We start from the raw sequence: 20887 nt of genomic DNA on the forward strand, positions 1-20887 counted from the left end.
ATGCAGGTTTCCTTTCTTCGGAAGGAGACACAAAACTGCCCCCTGGCAGCTCAATGGCAATTCACGTTGTTCAACACTCTCCTGAAAGACCTCAAGAAGAGTAGGGCCAAGAATGTCCCAGAAAGCCTTATAAAATTCAGCTGGAAGGCAGTCAAGTCCAGGGGCTTTCCCATCCTTGCTATCCTTGAGCGCAGCAGAAAGTTCTCCAAGAGAAATGCCAGGCTCAAGCAATTGCTGTTGGTCTTCAGACAGAGAAGGGAGCTGTTCAAGCATCACATTCCTGTTCTCCTCATTCACAGTTCTTTTTGCGAAGAGTTTAGGAAAATAGTCTTGTAGTTCATGCTTGACATCATTCTGGGAGGTCAACAAATCACCACCAGAAGAACGCAAAGCATGGATTTGTTGAGAGGTCTTGACCATTTTTTCCAAATTGAAGAACCCTTTGTTTCGTGTGTCAAGTTGGATTTTTTCATTCCGCAGTCGGACGAAAGCACCGGCCGCCCGCTCTTTCACTATTTCAGCCAGAAGGGTCCTTTTCTCCGACAACTGCTGGAAATTCCCGCTAGACAATCCAGCTTTCTGCTCACAGATAAGTATATCGTTTTTTAAAGCAGATATCACACCAAAAGCGTTGCATGTGCTGTAAGAGCAGTATAGTTGGCAAAAACATTTGATTTGGGACTTTGTGCAGTCCCACCATTGTCTTAAGTTCAAATATGAACCCTTTTGTGACTCCCATTTTTCCCAAACCATTTTAAAATCTTCTATAAAATGTGCACTTTGTAAAAGTTTCAAATTAAAAGTCCAATATGCACTTCCACAGACATGATGAGGAAAGCCACACACCATAACAATCATGTGATGATCGGAAAAACCAGACAGCCTGATATAAGAGTTCTTAACAATGTTTACCATTTCATGATTAACATGAAATCTGTCTCGGCGAGCCATCGTCAAAACATTTCCTGATGCACAAACCCATGTATACTGACGAATATTACGGTTTTGTACCCGCCACACATCCACCAGTTTAAACTTTTTGACGAGCTGTGCCAAAGGCCTTGCACTGGGTGGATGAGGCTCACAAGTGTTCCGATCAAGTTGTGGGTTGAGGATGCAGTTGTAGTCACCCTGCAGACACAAAACATGGTTAAGTCAATGGTGCTTACAAACTCTGCCAACTTGTACAGAAATGCACCTCTTTCAGAGTTAGCACTAGGACAGCAAACATTTGTCATGAAAATCTTTAGGTTACAACTGACAAATTGCACAGACAGTAAGTAACCTTTGCAAATTTCCTTACAAGTTATCTCCGAAGGCTGGAGTCGAGGATGAAACACAATTGCCACACCAGCCTTGGCCTCAACAAGCGCACTCGAGAAAAAAAGACAACCTTTAAAGATTTTACACCACTCATCCTCAGAAGACTGATTTGCATGCGTCTCCTGTGGCATTAGCACATCAATTTTTTTTCATTTTGGAAGAGCTGAAATACCTGGAGGCGACGCACACAACTGCGGCCTCCATTGATGTTCAGGGATGCTACTTTTATCTCCATTCTGTTCGTTATTCTTGAAGCTCTTTACCAGCCCGAGTAACACATTTCCTTAACCTTTGGAATTGAGGATCTGACGCGTTAACCTGATAAGGTTCACGAACCATACCCCTTGCAGTTTTAATGAAATCGTGTAAATTCGGGAAGTAATCTTTGATTTTTACGTCTTTTCCTGAATGTATCATCCAGGAATTTAATCACATTTTCTTGAGACACTAAGGTTGTGTCGTTTCCCTCGTCATCCTCTTGAGAGTTTAAAGCACTGAAATGTGGGGTAGAAGAGGTTTCATCTGAATCAAGTGCTTCATCTATGGCCTCTCCTATTACTTGTGGAACACTTACTTTTGGCTCAACAGAAAGTTCTGCTCTGTTTATGGACCCCCTCCGAACTTGCCTTGCCCATGTCCTAGTCCGGTGGTTTAGCGCCAATGTTGGGCAAGATCATGACATGCTGGATTAAAGCGCCACATTTTGCACACTTACTATACAGGTCCCATAGAAACATTCTAGAAGGGGGTGCCCGGTCTGGGGTGCCAAGGTCAAGGTCAGGCCGAGGTCAAAGGTCACATGGTGTAATACTGTATAAATACCACATACAACATAGGCTTTTGTTAATCTGGAAGGTTTTCACCTTGCCGCAGTTGTGCAGCAGTTGTTAAATGTGGGATTGGAATAAGTCAAGCATGTTTTTATTCTTGTTACGTTCCCACGCCCCCCAAAAATGTCACTTTTCCCTCCAAAATGGTCAAATTTTCCCCAAAGGTCAATGTTTTTTGCCATGAGGCCAAATTTGCCCCGAGTATATCCGATCGCAGGTTTATAATTGAGGAACAATTAACAAGTTTTCCTCACCCTGGCTTTTTTATTTTTACCACTCTGTCTGTAATTGCTTAAACATAATATATGTGCTTGTCTTGGTCTCTTTTCAGGAAGACGAATATAGATCCCAAGCAGAATGGATTGGGGAAAAGTGCATAATATGTGGTTTGAAAGATGGTGATTTAAAGTGTCCTGCTGAAAGGTCAGATGGAGAAGGACCGGCTTCATATGATGATTTCCTGCAGAATGTGAACAGATTTCGTGAACTACAAGCACTTCCAGTTGAGTTAGCCTACAGCGGATGTGACACTGCTGCTGAACTTCTTGAAAATCGTGCAAAATGGCATAAAGCATGTAAACTGAAGTTTGCTAGCTCTAAGCTTGAAAGAGCAAGAGATAGATATACTGAACAGGATGAAAGAAAGTCGAAACGCCAAACACATGAGTCATCTTCAACTCTGAAAGACTGCATCTTCTGTAGAAAAACTCAAGGCAAGATGCATAACTGTTCTACTTTAGGACTGGATATGACACTCAGAGATATGGCCACAGCATTGAAAGACAAAAACTTGCTAGCAAGAATTGCAGGAGGTGATTTAGTAGCTATTGAAGCTAAGTATCACAATAAATGTCTAACAGCTTTCAAGAATCGCTATAGAAGTATGGAAAGAGAAAAGCAGGAAGACAATACCACATCCACTATTGATCAGAAAATGATGCAGGCTCGAGTGTTTGCAGAGCTGGTTTCTTATATAGAAAGCAGAATTGAAGATGGAACTCACATATTCAAACTTTCCGAGATCCATACATTGTTTGAACAGCGACTTGACATTCCAGGTGTCAGAAAAACAATCAATAGGTCAAGGCTCAAGAATCAGCTTCTTGCACACTTTGCAGCTGACTGCCTCGAACAGTCAGATGGGCAGAACACTCTCCTTGTATTTAATGAGGGGCTTCAGCAAATTTTGAAGGCAGCAATGGCATCACGTGACTTTGATGAAGAAGCTCTCTCCATGGCCAGTGTAGTGAAAACAGTACGGAAAGAGATATCTCATGGAGAATTCTTTAAATTCTCTGGCACATTTCCCACTGACTGCCAAGAAAGTTCAGTTCCCACTTCTCTCAAAACACTGGTATCTATGCTTCTGTGTGGTAGCAACATCAATGACCAAAGCATTGCACATTGCCAGGCCTGCCTCTCAATCTGCCAAAATATACTCTTTAACTACAAAGGAGAGGCTTCAAGTGTGTCCAAGTCACGCCATACAAAGGACCGTGAGCCTCCCCTTCCTCTACAGATTGGTTTGAATGTACACACACCTACATGCAGTAAGAAAATGTTGACACAGCTGTACGAGATGGGCATGAGTGTCAGTTATGAACGTACCTTAGAGGTAGAAGACTGGCTTACCACAGCTGTGTGCCAACGCTTTGAAGATGATGATTCAGTGTGTCCACCACAGATTCGTGATGGTATTTTCACAGGAGGGGCTCTCGACAACATCGACCACAAGTTGTCTTCCACAACAGCCCAAGGATCTTTCCATGGGACAAGTATTAGCCTCTTTCAGTTCCCGACTGTCACCAACCCTGGTACCAGCAGACCGGCTATCACTGTTCCCCCTCCTGAACGTACCGGAACACCATCTCTACCAGACAACTACCACATTGTACCAGACGTGGCTTGCAATATTGATGGTGTAGTTGTCTCAGAGGCTGGTATTTCTGACATTGATACCCTTGACATCGACAGACATCTTGAATAGGCCAAGAAAGAAGAAACGCAATGGGTCCAGCAGAGTATTCAGATCCTCTCCAAAGACACAATATGTACAGACGAATACATCTCATGGGCTGCATACCATGCATCGCATCAACCAGAGCCTACAGACCCGATAGGCATTAGTGCCCTCTTACCACTCTTTCTGGAGAAAGCTGCAACCATTTCAATGGTTAGACATGGAATGACCATTATACAGCGTGAAACAGAAAAATGCAATCCAGGACAGATACCCGTCATTGCACTCGATCAACCACTCTACGCCCTGGCTAAGTATGTGCAATGGACGTGGCCACAGACATTTGGTGAAGCGTTTTTTGTTGTCATGTTTGGAGGCCTCCACATAGAAATGGCTTTGTGGATGATGGTTGGAGACCTGCTAGAAGGAAGTGGTTGGAATACAGCTCTGAGTGATGCAGGTGTTGCTTCTGCAGGAACTGCAGACTCCTTCCTTCATGTAACTCACTTGACAAGGATGAGGCATGCCCATCAGATCAGTGCACTTTCCCTTGCCAAACTGCAGCAAGGTGCATGCCTAGAGAAGCTAGACCTTCATGATGAAGCAGCCTTCAATGACTGGAAGAAAGAAATGTGTGCAAAGAATCCCACCTTTGAGTACTGGGACATAATTCTGCAATTAGAAATCCTGGTCCTCATCTTTGTTCGTTCTCATCGTGAGAGAAACTTCTCACTCTTCATTGCTGTACTTGAGACATTGACCCCCCCCCCCCTGTTTCTTTGCCTCAGACCACCCAAATTACACACGCTGGATTTCTGTGCATATCAGGGACATGAAATCCCTACCCGACGGTATCAGAGATGACCTACAGAAGTTCTGGGTCTTCGCCAAGACACAAAGAAAATTCTCTACCATGCCGCTGGATCAAGCACATGAGCAAAACAATGGACGAGTGAAGGACACTGGTGGAGCAATTGGATTGACAGAGAACCCTGCAGCATTCAAGAGATGGATGGTGTCAGGTCCTGAACAGGCCAGACTACTCTCAGAGTTTGAAGACCAGTACACCACTCACGAGACTACTGACACCCAAAAGCATGAACAGGGGGCTTCAACTCAAGAATTGGTCAAGACGAAAGTCAATAAGCTCTGTGCAACAATTACATCGATGGGTAACCCTTTTCTGGGAGATTCACAAGAACTCATGACAATTGACAGTCACAATTGTCTTGATGAAGCTGCGGCCAATACCCTGCATACAATGGAAGCCTGAGCGAAGGAACAGTACAAAGCCTATGTTAAGGACGTCCTTGTGGAGAGGACTGTGTCAATTCATTATCCAATCAAATGGAATTGACTGCTTCTTTTCAAACAACTTCATGCTAAATCTAAATCAAAGACGAAACAGCAAATGGAGGACATCAAGAGCGACTACAGTCTCTTCAGCAAGCTGTTCATCTCCAGCCAGGTTCGTGATGCCGATATGGATGAGTTCTTCTCTCATGAGAATCATCCCTGGCCCCCATCCTTGAGTCATCATGGTAAACTCCAACTGCCAAGCTCTAAATCGCAGTTACTGGATCTCCTGAAGCCCAGCAAGCAGCCAGAAGCTCCTACACAGTTTGATGTTAAAGTGTTTGATGGCCCAGCGGTAGTGCATGCTCTTCCTTGAGGTGACACAACAACATTTGGTGAGGACAGTGGTGGAAACTTCATATGCTGGTCCAATCACCAGCTTCGAAGCTGCAAGCGGATGGACATTGTGGGACACCTACAGGGAGGGCAGCCTGAAGGATACTACTTGCGAGAAGAGAGGGAAAGGCGTGAGAAAGAAAGTCGCCCCACAGACAAAGATGCCTGGAAACTTTGCTACATTCCTACAAGAGTCCAAGAACAAGGAAGAGCTGTTTGCTTTGCTGACAGAGGAAGTTACCGCCTACGAGTATCCAGTTGACAAGGAAGTGTACATCACCTCTAGACAATCAGTTGTATCCAAAGGCAGCAGTGAACCTATGCCAGCAACCGATCATGAAGAGGCCGACTCCAGAATGTGCCTTCATATCGCAGATGCTTTACAAAAGGGTGCAAAGACTGTTATGGTCAGAACAGTGGATACAGATGTTGTGGTCATTCTGGCTGGCATATTCTTTGACCTTCTACAGAAACATCCTGATGTTCAGCTGTGGGTAGCATTTGGAAAAGGAAAACACTTCAGGTTCTACCACATCAACTCCCTCTGTGGTGAACTCGGTGAAGGGAAATCCAGAGCACTTCCATTCTTTCATGCCTTCACTGGGTCAGATACTACATCACAGTTCAATGGAAGGGCAAACAAGTCATCTTGGGAGGCCTGGAGGGCATTTCCTACAGCTACTGAAGCCTTCCACTTCCCTATGCAGTATCCTTTCACGCCAATGTCGGTTGAATCGCCTCTCTTCAAAGTCATAGAACAATTAACCTGCATTTTCTATGACAGCAAAACCTCATCTGACAGCGTCAATGACCTGAGGAAGAAACTCTTCCCCTGCAAAGTACAAATGATGCAGAATCTCCCAGCATCTCAGGCTGCTCTGATCCAGCACACAAACCGGAGTATATACCAAGATAGCATCTGGTTGATGAGCCTGACAACTGAACAGAATGTCCCTAGTCCTGATGCTTTCAGTTGGACTAATAACGACAACACATGGAAACCACTGTGGACAACAATACCAGAGGCCGCAAAATGCTGCAGACAGCTCATCAAGTGTGGCTGTAAGGCCACTATGAACCACTATGCTCAAGGAGATACACATGCAGTAATACAGGCTTGGAGTGCACAGCACTCTGTGAGTGCAGGGGAAGTTGCACTCGCTGAGTATGGCATATAACTGATATCCTTAGCAGAACTCAATTGGTCAGTTTTATCCAAATTGTAACTAATAAGGGTTGGTGCATGAGTACAAAAGGTACTTTTGAAGCATGATTTACATTTTAACCTTGATAATATACATTATGACGTCATTTGGATTTTTCTCACAGGTGGTGGTATATTTCCCAACAGATAGTCATCACGTAAACCACATAATTATGAGTTTTTATGTAGTAAGATGTTGTAAACCAAGCTCAAACATTCTTTTTTTATCATTACATGCATGAATTCAGATACAGTTATAGAGGTACACTTACGTAAATTACGTCAATGCTGACAACTATAGGTGACAGTAAACCTTTTGCAAGTGTTCCCATGATGCACTATACCCTCAGAATAGTGTTTGATGGGAAGACTTGCGAAAGGTCTTTAGTGGGATGGCATTTTATTAACTATGACGTCAGAAATAGTAACTGCAGCCAAACTGTAGTTAACAGTTTAGATAGTGCCTAATATTTATCTAATGAAAAATCTCTTGCAGCAGTATCATAAGAAACATATTGAAAAAAGGTCTAATTGTAAAATTAGGTCAGCCTGGGATACAATGTGGCAGCCAATTTGAATTTATGCAAATAAGTTGTCCAAATATTTTTCCAAGTTATCTTGTGTGGTTCTTTGTATTTAAACCTCCTAAATCACCCTTACATGCAATTTAGTAGTATTTATATGTGGTCAGAAATGCTCTTCAGGCGGCCATTTTGGAAATTGGCGGCCATTTTGGAAATTGGCGGCCATTTTGGAAATTGGCGGCCATTTTGACCTGGACATGGCAGACTGGGCACCACCCTCTATAATGCTTCCATGGGACCCAGACAACCAGTGTGCAAAGTTTGTTGCATTAATCCAGCGTGTCATGATTTTTTCACTGAGCCACCGGACTATTCCCCTCTACAACCCTCTTACATCATTATCTGTGAGGGAGGGATTGACATTTAACTCACAGGGATTTTCCCCTTTATCTATTTCTCCATCACTGTCAGACATAGCTATCAACTCGTCTGAACAAGTTTGGCTAACAGGACAAACACTTAAAACATCCTGAGATACTTCACTGTTCTCTGTGTCCCACTCAGAGTCGGCTAGTGGAACAAGCGAAGTTTCCACATCCGCAAATGACTCCGGTACCACCAAGGGGTTTCCAATCCGAGACGTACCTTGGAGATCCACCGAGATACACGATCTGGACATTATTCTGCTCCTTAGCATCAAAGGCATCAACATTTGACCGTTTTGGGGCTTTTGCCTGGTATCCGTAACAGATACCTCCATGTCGTCCACACTTTCCTGTACAGTGGATGGTAAAGGAGAGGAAGCAACCACTTTCACTTCCTCGTTTGGTGGGGGTGGATTAATTACGTCACGATTACACACCCTCTCTCCAACGCCGGTCGTGGTGGACGAGTCCAATTGTCGAACGCCTCAGCCGGTGGGGGGCGGGGCGAGGCTCCCAATTCACCTTCTCCCCATTAGTTTGTGGTGAGGAAGAATCGCCCCTCACCACACCTTCACTTTCTTGCGGTGTAACCGCATTGGCACAAACACTCTTCACATACCCGTAAGCTCCACACCCAAAACACGTCATAACCTCTGAGGAGGCAAACATTTTATATTCAAACCCGTCGATTTTTACACCGAGTACAACATTCAGTGTATTTCCATTTTCAGGTAGTATCATATAAACCACTCTTTTAAAGGACATGACGGGTTTAAATTTATCGCTAACATGGCGCATCGGCACCATAGAGATCCTCGACACAACCTTACCGAACTTGTTTAACTGGTTACACAAGTCCTGGTTCCTTATAAATGGTGGAATATCATTAATGTTAACTTTAACTGTTGGGGCCTGTAAAGCGAACACAGAGATGTAAGTGTTCGGTTCGATGAACAGGCCAAGCTCAACCACCCTGGCGACCATGTGTTCCTCCGACACAAACACCACAAACTTCTTATTCATGCGAGAAGCAGCACGAATATTATGTAAACCGACGATGTTACCAATGGTGGAAAGCACATCGTTCAGTTCCACCTCACTGGGAGGGAAGCAAAAAACAGCGTTTTTACGAGTTAGTGACTCGAACATCTCGACATGGAAACGTTCACCCGCCATTCTAACTCAAGAAAACAAGTTAGTAAACTTTATCGGGAGAAATAAGGCATTTTCACAAACACCAAGAAATCAACGATTAAAGTTGAGAATTAACAAAGAACACGGTCGAAGTGAACGAGAAAAACCTCCCCCGGCGGCCATGACAGGCCTTCGGCCTACGATTTTCTGGACACGAGACCGTGGGCTCTCTTTCTTCTCCAGACAGGAAGGAAAAAAAACCACAGGGAAAGTCCACAAGTAGAAAACGAACACATGGGAAATGAAAAATGTGGAAAGTGGAAACACCAAACAGCACGGCAGAGGAGGGGTACTCACGACACGAAGCAAGGAGCGGCCATGACAGTACACACAACGTACCAACAGCCAGCAGGGGCGGGGGCAAGATAGAGAGAGAGAGACAGACAGACAGACAGACAGAGAGAGAGAAAGAAAGAGAGAGACGGAGAGAGAGAGAGAGACGGGGAGGAAAAGAGACAGAGAGACAGAGAGAGACAGAGAGACAGAGAGACAGAGAGACAGAGAGAGAGAGAGACAGAGAGAGAGAGAGAGAGAGAGAGAGACACAGAGAGAGACAGAGAGAGACACAGACACAGACACAGACACAGACACAGACACAGAGAGAGAGAGAGAGAGAGAGAGAGAGAGAGAGAGAGAGAGAGAGAGAGAGAGAGAGAGAGAGAGAGAGAGAGAGAGAGAGAGAGAGAGAGAGAGAGAGAGAGAGAGAGAGAGAGAGAGAGAGAGAGAGAGAGAGAGAGAGAGAGAGAGAGAGAGAGAGAGAGAGAGAGAGAGAGAGAGAGAGAGAGAGAGAGAGAGAGAGAGAGAGAGAGAGAGAGAGAGAGAGAGAGAGAGAGAGAGAGAGAGAGAGAGAGACGGGGAGGAAAAGAGACAGAGAGAGACAGAGACAGAGACAGAGACAGAGACAGAGACAGAGACAGAGACAGAGACAGAGACAGAGAGAGAGAGAGAGAGAGAGAGAGAGAGAGAGAGAGAGAGAGAGAGAGAGAGAGAGAGAGAGAGAGAGAGAGAGAGAGAGACACTTTTGACTTTTGTTCTCCTTTATTGCAAGGAAGTTCGTACAGGCATCAAAAAAAAGGCAACCAGGAAAGGAAGGGGTAACAAAGAAGTAATATTTTAAAATTATAAATTGATGGTCAGAGCACCACCAACCGTGTTACATAAAGATTGCTTCGCACACCACCGGTTTTTAAATAAAACAGGATCTTGAATTTCAAACTCAAAAAGAACACGTGACGTAACCAATGCTTTAAAAATAGTTAAAACGTCATCAGCTAAAATGTGTGTTCTGCAGTTTTCGTTTCCTTGATAAATATATGGCTAGTTTTGTCTCAGAACACAAAAAATTTGCTAAAAGACATTCATTTCTGCATTGATACAAGACATTGAAACCAAATATAAAAACACAATGCGTAAAAGTCAAACCGAGCCCCCGAATCACACGCGACATAATTCCAAAAAGCGAGGCCAACCTTGAACATTCAATGAAAATGCGAAAAATGGTCTCTGGGGTGTCACAAAAGGGGCACAATTCCGAGTTTCAGGACATATATGGTGGGACAGAATGTTACAAGGCAGGATGTTGTGCGCTAGCCGCCATTGTAGATCGCCTGAGCGCTTGACAATCAGTTCTTTATACATCACCTGCCATTTAATTGTTGTGGAAACGTTAGCTTGAAGCAGCGCTCGCCAATGAGCTTGTGGCTCTGCAGGTTTGCCAGGAAAAAGGGTGAGAACACATAGATTGTACACTGAGGATTTCCCCATCTGGTTAAAAAACCTAAAACTTTGAAATAAAATTAAAAGTATGAAGTCAAATCAATCAAAATAATCTCAAACAAATAAAGAACTAAACAGGCATTGATAGAAAAATAGACAAAGAGCAGATGCTTATAACGATGCCTTACTTAACAATTAAACACGAGACAAGGGTACCCAGCAGATCATTCGGGGGGGGGGGGGGGGGAAGAAATCCGGTCTGGGCTTACCAAGGCAGAAGTCATGGTGCGTCCAATAAAATATCCCAAAATGTGTGAGCGTGCCTTGGTCCACTGCCAGCACCCTGCCTCGCTGTGCACCCACCCACAAACAGGCCCGAACACCAATCGATGTCACGTCGTCACCCCCAGGAACCAGGGACGCCAAGAATCAGGTACGCCAAGAGCAGGTACCGAGCAGAACCAGCAGGAACGGTCCAACCATCAGGAGCTATCAGGAGCCGGAACCAACGGACAGCTGTAAGAAGCTGTGAGGAGCTGTCAGCGATGGTCTGGAACTGTTACCAACCGTCAGGAGCGAGAAGGAACCGTCACGAGCTGTCAACAATAGTCAGGAGCTGTCAGGAATTGTCACCAACTCTCGCCAATGGTCAGGATGACGGTCCTCTAGTCCTTTTTATAGTCAACCAGTCTGGGCAGATCCTCAAGCAGACCTCAGCCAAATCCAGCTTACCTCTTGGCGAATCGATGCACGTGACCAACTGTCAATGTTGCGGTCATCCCTTCCTTATTCAGCCAGACACGAACAAGAGCCAGCCAGCATCCATAGAGCTGCCAAACGGGACGCCAAACGTCGATAGAAAAAGATGGATGTCAACGTTGCTGAAAGAGAGGTGGGTGAAGTAAATGATCCACAGCCGTTTAGGAAAAGCCCATGGCATGCATAAAATCAAATGTCCTGTAAGTTCTGAGTGTAAATAAATCGTCTACCTCCACGCCAATGTGTCCCGATGGAAAGGGGGGAAGAATGAGTCATTTGGGCTAACAGCTATCTCTCGTGTGCAAGAACGGATTGTAGAGATAAAGGCCATCCCATAAGAAAGGGAATCTGTTCTATACCCTTCTCCAATGCATCAGAGTTAGAATCCCACCAGACAAGGGGATGGGTCTATCCTGGACATGCATTTATGTAAATAACTGTCTGAGGACCTGAATGTTGTATACATTAGTCAGATCCGAGTCTGAAATCCATAACACTACCCCTTCCCCTTTCCCAGACTCGCCCCGTTTTGTCTAACAGCTGGAGACATCTGTTAGAAGTTACATCATTGCCATTAAAAGTTAGCATTACTGTGTGAAATGCAGGTGAAGTTACCCCTACCTCGTACGTTTTGACTCGACTCTTTAGTGTGTGCAACATTTTAAATGAGATATGTTCCACCTGATGCATTTGGAACTATCTGACTCACACAAACAACCTTATGCTGCATCAAATTTGCGGGAATTTTTGAAACTATAACATATAACCGGTGGGCTTCAATAATCTACACAACTATATATAATTTATGACCCAGGACCTACAGAAATTCAAAAGGAAAATTGTGGAGGGGGGACATCTGTTGACTTCTTGCCACCTTCATGCTCTTCGTGCCCTTCACCAGCAAAACCGAACAAAAACAAACCGGCAGGCCAATAACCGGCATACAGGCCATAAATGTTGTGGCCTTCTAAGCAAAAATGATCAAAAGAAGCAGCAACAAGAACCGAGCCACTTCCTCCACCGAGCTGTGTTTGTGCAGTTCATGGTCGTGGAAATTTGTGGCAAAAGAAGTGAATCAAAGTGGCATGAGACTGGTATGAGGCTGCAGCAAAGAAGGCAGTCCATAAGTACGGAAGCATGCTGCTGCAGTGAATGCAGTTCAAACAAAAGAAAACAAAACCACCATGATAATTGTAACGGTGTTACCTTGTATGAGGCTGCAGCGAGTGGCAGTCCACAGAACAGGTGGGGGTGGAATGCAGGCCACGGAGCAAATGGTGAAGTGAGGTGAGTGATGCAATGGACGCAGAGCAAGTGATACAGCAAGGTGAGTGATGCAATGATGGTCCTGGGGATGGTAAGACAAAGCAAAACAACAAGGCAAACAGCAAACAGCATGAAATGAAAAAAAAAGAAAAACAGGTAATGCCATCAAACACCAGGTTCGACCAACATGGTCGGCCGGTCCCTGGAGTGCACATTCCTGGGGCAGGAGTGGTGATGCCAAGAGAGAGAGAGCTCGAAGTTGGCCCTACTCGTCCACACACATCCAACGTCTTATCCCTCATAGACACAATCCTAGCCCCCCCTCTTTTTACAATTTGTTGCGACGTCTTGTCTCCGATATCCCACTGTCCCCATTGCCAAATTCATACCCAATCCCCCCAAGGTTCTATGGAAAGGAAAAAGAGCAGAACTACTGTACAGGCAATCTTATATTTACATCATGACACTTCTCATTCTCAAGTCCTTCAGGAGAGCAAGTCCAGCAGCCGGCGATCATCGTGACAGTGGATGGTGCGAAGGGGTCTTCATCAATCCGAATGACGCAAATATTGTTACACTTTTAAACTGTCCCCGGGGTTATACCCTGCCAAGAGGACACTATTAAACTATGGAGTTCTGAAAACCCAAATTCCCATCCCATATGCGTTGGTGCTCTTGCAATTTTGGGCCTTGCCCACCAAATTTTCTTTCTGTTCCGTCGCACAATTTCGAGGCTGGGCAGTGTGGTTCCACTGGTTGGTCTGCTTACCTGCATACTCACCGTTAGTACCCATGGGATGCTGGAGCCACCTCTGAGCTTGCCTGCTCCTCACCCAAACATAGGGGATGCCCTCACTGGCACTCCCCCCCCCTCGATGCCCACATGGCATTTTGACGCCCCAGGTCCCACTGCTTGGGTACCCGGGCACATTGAACACAAAGCTAAACACTACACCGACATGCCAGGCACCTCTCGTTGGGTACCTGCACCCACGAACACACCACTGGCCCCCTGTACATACCTACGGCTTCACCTGGCCGACGAGCACCCAGCGCACGGGGTGCCTGCTTAATAAGAACACAACACTAAGAAGCCACACCCACAGCTGTTCTATTATCCCCTGCGCCCCGCAAAAAAGAAGAAGAAACAATAAAAAAAAAAAACATTCTGCAATCAGCACCTACTGAAGAACAACATCCACATGTAATTTGCCTAATCCCCCGATCTAACTTTAAACGAACTCCCGGGGCATGAAGGGGTGATAATCACGAGATTGACGGTTGGTCACGTGCAACGATGCGTCAATAGGCAAGCTGGATTTGCTCTGCTTGACGCTCCGCCCAGACGAGAGACCCGCAGACTGCACATGCATTCAAAGAAGGGCTTGCAAATTAAGTTGATGAGGGGCAAGCTGGGCTCGCAAATGAAGGCGACGATAGGCCCGCAGATTCCGGCAACGAGAGGCCTGCACATGAAGGTGAAGGGGGCAAGGTGGGCCCGCCGCCCGCAAGTGTTGGCGATGATAGGCCCGCAAATGCCGTCGACGAGAGGCCCGCTGATGCCGGCGACGAGAGGCTCGCAGATCCAGGCGACGAGAGGCCTGCAGATGCAGGAGATGAGAGGACCGCACGTGCGGGCGACGAAAGGCCAGCAAGTGCTGACAACGAGAGGCCCGCACTTGCAGGCGACGAGACGCCGGCATGTGCAGGCAACGAGAGGCCCGCAGATGCAGGCGACGAGGGCCCGAAGATGCAGGTGAAGAGAGGCCCGCAGATGCATGTGACAAGAGGCCCGCAGATGCAGGCGACGAGAGACCCGCAGATGGTGGGACGCACTGCATAATCGACCGGGTGTCCACGAATGCCCTCAAATTCATTGACACCCGAAGGAAAATTAGAGTATAACCGCAAATATTATCAAATAATAACTCCAACAAACTTTTGCTCAAACATCTTGGATAAACACATTTCTTTCATTTTAAAACATATAGAACTGGAGGGGGAGCACTCGAGAGAGTGCAAAACCTCCGCCACCAATAATGCTGGGTCACTCAAGTGAACCTTATATCTTATTCATGATATATGATGTCAACAGTGCTGAGAGTTATAGTTCTTTTCTCCAACTTTTTTTTTAGGGGGGGGGGGTTGGAAATCACTTAAAACGTGTAAAAATGCAAAAAAGAAAAAAAATCGAACTTTTGTTGAAAAAAAAAGTTGCAAAATTTTTTTTTCTCTAACATTTTTTTTTGGGGGGGGGGGGTTGGAAATCACTTAAAACATGTATAAAAGCAAAGAAATTTTTTTTTCTCAAACAATTTTTTTTGGGGGGAGAGGGGGTTGGAAATCACTTAAAATATGTAGAAATGCAAAAAAAAAATTCTCTAACAAATTTTTTTTTTGGGGGGGGGGGGACCAAGTCCAAAATTTAATGGCATGATCCTTGGACCATACCTACCCCCCCCCCACCAAGTTTCGTCGAAATCCGTCGAGGAGTTTTTCCGTAATACTGTTCACAAACAAACAAAAAAACAAATAAATAAATAAACCAATGTCACCCGCAGGGTGACCCGTATCTTGCCAAAAGGTGACCACGTGTGACTTCTTTAAGGTCACACTGAGGTGAACAGAGCTGCTATCCACCAGGAGCGACTCCTTGAAGAATATCTGCCGACGAGAGATTCGGATGAGAATCGTTCTACAGAGTAACCATGAAAAATATGCTTTTGCCTCATGACGTCACCAAATGACGTCATAATGTCTCAAGCTTGACATACCAAGAAAGCACTCATCGAGGTGTTCAATTTGAGGTACTACACGATATGGTTCCTAAAACTTGAAAATTTGACCTTGGGGTCAAATATGTTTGACCTGAGGAGCTAACCATGAAGGTCAAGGCCAATCGCCACCAAAAACTAATCAGCTGAGCGCCAGACCATGAACTATATTCCCATGAAGTTTGAAGACGATCCGATCAAAATTACTCAAAAAATAAGGGTTTCGTCGACTCCCCTGATTTGCGACAAAGTGACCTTGACCTTTGACCTTGACCTTCAAAATTTTGTGCACTGAAAGGGACCTCTATAGGACTCTGATATGCGAAGTTACAAAAATTTCCAATGATAACTGTGCTCTGCAGAATTTTTTATACGTGATTACAGACAAACAAACAAACAAACAAACAAAAAAAAATAAATAAAATAAAAAACATACAAGCTGACTAACATATCTTGCAAAAACTTCGTTTTGGCAAGATAACAAACAAACAGAGAGAGGGGTGAAAACAGTAACCTCCATCCATCTTCGAAGATGGCGGAGGTTAACTAGAAAGAGCAATCAATGAGTGAAGACCCTCACCAGGACTTCTTTATGTGGTTTTCTGGTCCACAAGTTATCAAAGTACTCACATTCCAATTGATCTGTGCTTTCGATGGAGAGAAAAACAAACAGATAAACAAACAGACAATCAAACAAACAGATAAGCAAACAGACAATCAAACAAACAGACAAACAAGCAGACAAACGGCCGAAAATGTAACACCCACTCCTTTGGAGAGGGAAATCACAAAAATTTAAAATAAGTTTCCACATAAACACTTCTCTTTTGACTCTTATTTGTCACATCTTGGAAATATCATAAGGCAATGTAAAGCCAACATTTCAAAAATATCATGTGACTTGCAACGTGATGACTTGCATCATGTGACGACATAAATAGTGGAATATTTCTCATGTGAGATGCACGATGCAGTTTCTCATAAAATGTCGTTGTGAATGAATGACAAAGTCAATACAACACTTAAAATGGAAGTTCCTGTGACAATCAACAGACAAAAATGAATATCTCCTGATGAATGTAAAACAAGAAGGAAAATAAACCATCCAAAACCATGGCATCAAAGGGAAGAATTGACGGGCCCCATCCCCGCCCGTCAAAGTGATGGACATCCATTGTGATTTCCATCTCCACTTCACCGACACAGGAAATGAGTGAGGATTTTTCACCAACCTTGAACCTAATAAGGTGAAGAATTTCTGCTTCCTGATGTGCTCTTCAGAGTCCAAGCATTCAGTTAGCGTTGCCACTTGTTTTTCACTGTTAAACAATCTTCACGTGCACAGCAAACAAAACTGCAAATTTATTCTTGAGCTTCTTCATACTCATTCATATTCAGATTGGTGAAGCTCATTCGGAAAATAATTGGTCTCAGATTGTCGTGGATGATTTCAAATTCAAAAAATTTCAAGATACTTGTTAAAACAATGATCGTGAAGAACACGTAAATGTTGAGGTTGTTACAATAATAATAATGCCACATTGTTTGTAACAGTAAACAAGTGTGATGTTTTTCATCAAAATTATCTTCCAAAAACAGAACATTCGGGAATGATTGAAAATGTCACGTGGCATTGATTCAACACCAAAACAGCATCAAAGAATCAACTTCATTCGATTCCCACAATAAACCCAACATACTTTTTATCAAGCATCATTATTAAACACTTTCCCATCTCAGTTCAAAAACAAATACAATCACCAAAAGACGAAATATGAAATAAGGATGTCCATGTTAAATTAAAATGACAAATCTATTTTGATAAATAAATAATATTATTATCCAAAATTAAAGAGAATTGAGGAAAAATTGAAAACGGCACATTGCATTGATTGACACCCAAAGGAACATGACATTGGAACCTGAAATGTTTTAAAATAATAACCCCAACAAATTTTGAGAGGCCCGCAGCTTCGGCGACGAGAGGTCCGCAGGTTCAGCGACAAAAGGCCCACAGGATCGGTCAACGAGAGGCCCGCACTTGCGGGCGACGAGAGGTCCGCACGTGCAGGCGACGAGAGGCCCGCAGATGGAGGTGACAACAGGCCTGCAGATGCAGGCGACGAGATGCCCGCAGATTTTTGCGACGAGATGCCCGCAGATTTTTGCGACGAGAGGCCAGCAGATGCAGGCAAGAGACCAGCAGATGCAGGTGACGAGAAGCCACAGGAGATGCAGGCGACGAGAGGCCCGCACGTGCAGGTGATGAGATGCCCACAGGTGCAGGCGACGACAGGCCCGCAGATGGAGGCGACGAGAGGCCCGCAGTTTCAGGCGACGAGAGGACCGCAGTTTCAGGCGACCAGAGGCCAGCATATGCGGCGACGAGAGTCCCGCAGATACAGGTGACGAGGGCCAGCAGTAGTATTATGTGTGCAACATAATATGTTTACAGTACACAAGTTGTTTGTGACAGTACACAAGTATTATGTTGTTAAATTGAAACTATCTTCCAAAAACAGAATATCGAGTCATGATTGAAAATGTCATGTGGTTTTGATTCAACACCAAAACAGCATCGGAAGTAGCCAGTCATTAATGCCTGGTCACAAATGATTCCTCTCACTGGAAGGCACAGCGGAACTGCCAACGTCTTGACTCGTGATGAATTTGGTCTGGGTTTGAAGGGCAGGGGTACTTCTGACCAGGCCCCATCAAGGCGGAAAGCGAAGTGGGTCCCGTCAGTTGATACGAACGTCATATCCGAGAAGAGATTCGATGTTTGGGCGATTTGCGAAATCTGGACTGGTGAATGCAAAACTTTGTGATCCATGAGGGTTGGTGTGGAGCATGCACGGGAGTCAAGGCCACGGCGAATCTCCCAGGACCCTGGGGAAACAATTCCCTTGGCTGGGCGAATACGCACCCATTGTAGGACGTGGAGCTCGCGTGGCCCGTTCACAGGACCATGCTCTCCGAATGGCCATTCTTTCCCATGAGTATTTCTATCAGGGCCGAGCATGAAGTTTTTGAGTGTTTGTGTTTCCCATTGGAAGTTGGGGTGAAGACGATGAACAAGGCTGGTGGTTGTGGAAAGGGAATCTGGATTAAGTCTCATGGTGTTGGATCATGGCAATAGGGTGTCACTCCCCTTTGTTGGTAATCCTGCATGTGACTACCCACATCCACAGAGTTCCCTCGGGATCATTCTACTTCTTTCAACCTGTGCGATGGGAGTCAGGATTGAGAACAGGCAGTCTCACCGATCGATTTTACCCACAGTTGCCCCCTAAAGGGCAGTGTGCGTTCTCGACCTGCCCACCCACCGATGTTGAGCAGGGTTCCAAGGTCATTCCTTGGCCCGGGATCGCTGACTCCCAGGCATCTTGAGGGAGTTGAAGTGCGTCCCGGCAATCATGACCGCAAGGTCCTGGTTCAGGAGAAATGGGATCGAGTCGGACGGTTGCACTGGATCCACAGAAGGAAAACAGTTGCCAAGGTGAGCACCAGGAAGCCAGGTCCACAACATACAGAGAGACACGCTCTCTAAAAGCCAGATGGTGGAGTCAGGTAATTGCGAATGAGTGACAGAGGGGAAGGGAGATAAGAAAATCCGGCCCACCAGTATTCTCCCAAACATTGGGACACTGAGGAATGAGGGTGGCAAGAAATTGAGTGGGGCAATGGTGGGACGCACTGCAGAATTGACCGGTGTCCAGGAATGCCCTCAAATTCATTGACACCCAAAGGAAAATGACAGTATAACCGCAAATATGATCAAATAATAACCCCAACAAACTTTTGATCAAACATCTTAGATAAACACATTTCTTTCACTTCAAAAACATAAAGACCAAGAAAGAGCAATCAATGAGTGAAGACCCTCACCAGGACTTCTTTATGTGGTTTTCTGGTCCACAAGTTATCAAAATACTCACATACCAATTGATCTGTGCTTTCGATGGACAGAAAATCAAACAGACAAACGACCGAAAATGTAACACCCACTCCTCTGGAGAGGGAAATCATAAAAATGTAAAAGAAGTATCCACATAAACACTTCTCTTTTGACTCTTATTTGTCGCATATCTTGGAAATATCATAAAGCAACATTTCAAAAATATCATGTGACTTGCACAGACATAAATACTGGAATATTTCTCATGTGAGTTGCAAGATGCAGTTTCTCATAAAATGTCGTTGTGAATGATTGACAGAAAATCAATACAACACTTAAAATGGAACTTCCTGTGACAATCAACAGACAAAAATGAATATCTCCTGATGAATGTGAAACAAGAAGGAAAATAAACCATCCAAAACCATGCCATCAATGGGAAAAATTGACGGGCCCCATCCCCGCACGTCAAAGTGATGGACATCCATTGTGATTTCCATCTCCACTTCACCAACACAGGAAATGAGTGAGGATTTTTCACCAACCTTGAACCTAATAAGGTGAAGAATTTCTGCTTCCTGATGTGCTCTTCAGAGTCCAAGCATTCAGTTAGCGTTGCCACTTGTTTTTCACTGTTAAACAATCTTCACGTGCACAACAAACAAAACTGCAAATTTATTCTTGAGCTTCTTCATACTCATTCATATTCAGATTGGTGAAGCTCATTCGGAAAAATAATTGAAGTCTAAGATCGTGGTGGATGATTTCAAATTCAAAAAAATTCAAGACACTTGTTAAAACAATGATCGTGAAGAACACGTAAATGTTGAGGTTGTTACAATAATAATGCCACATTGTTTGTAACAGTACACAAGTGTGATGTTTTTCATCGAAACGATCTTCCAAAAACAGAACATTGATTCATGATTGAAAATATCACGTGGCATTGATTCAACACCAAAACAGCATCAAAGAATCAACTTCAATCGATTCCCACAATAAACCCAACATAATTTTTATCAAGCATCACGGTTAAACACATTACCCATCTCAGTTCAAAAACAAATACAATCACCAAAAGACTAAATATGAAATAAGCATGTCCATGTTATATTAAAATGACAAATCTATTTTGATAAAGAAATCTTATGATTTTCCAAAATTAAAGATGATTGAGGAGAAATTGAAAATGGCACATTGCATTGATTGACACCCAAAGGAACATGACAGTGGAACCTGAAATGTTTTCAAATAATAACCCCAACAAATTTTGAAAAATCATATTGGATAAACACATTTTCATCATTTTATAAACATACAGA

At 44.3% G+C, this 20887-nt stretch overlaps 1 long non-coding RNA gene and 1 pseudogene across 1 annotated transcript; one reads left to right on the plus strand and one right to left on the minus strand.

Moving 5' to 3' along the window:
- Positions 1-2886: 2886 nt before the first annotated feature.
- Positions 2887-6983, plus strand: LOC147008530 (uncharacterized; annotated as a pseudogene).
- A 3161-nt stretch (positions 6984-10144) lies between these two features.
- Positions 10145-14943, minus strand: LOC147008531 (uncharacterized). Its single transcript, XR_015053251.1, has 3 exons — positions 12834-14943; positions 11138-11749; positions 10145-10855 (listed from the first exon to the last, which is right to left on the minus strand). It is a non-coding gene; the product is annotated as an uncharacterized LOC147008531 (long non-coding RNA).
- Between the last annotated feature and the right edge of the window lie 5944 nt (positions 14944-20887).

This window comes from Eptatretus burgeri, chromosome 18 (assembly GCF_056783735.1).
Source record: "Eptatretus burgeri isolate ZD-2024b chromosome 18, Ebu_testis_v1, whole genome shotgun sequence".
In the NCBI taxonomy this organism is placed as follows: domain Eukaryota; kingdom Metazoa; phylum Chordata; class Myxini; order Myxiniformes; family Myxinidae; genus Eptatretus; species Eptatretus burgeri.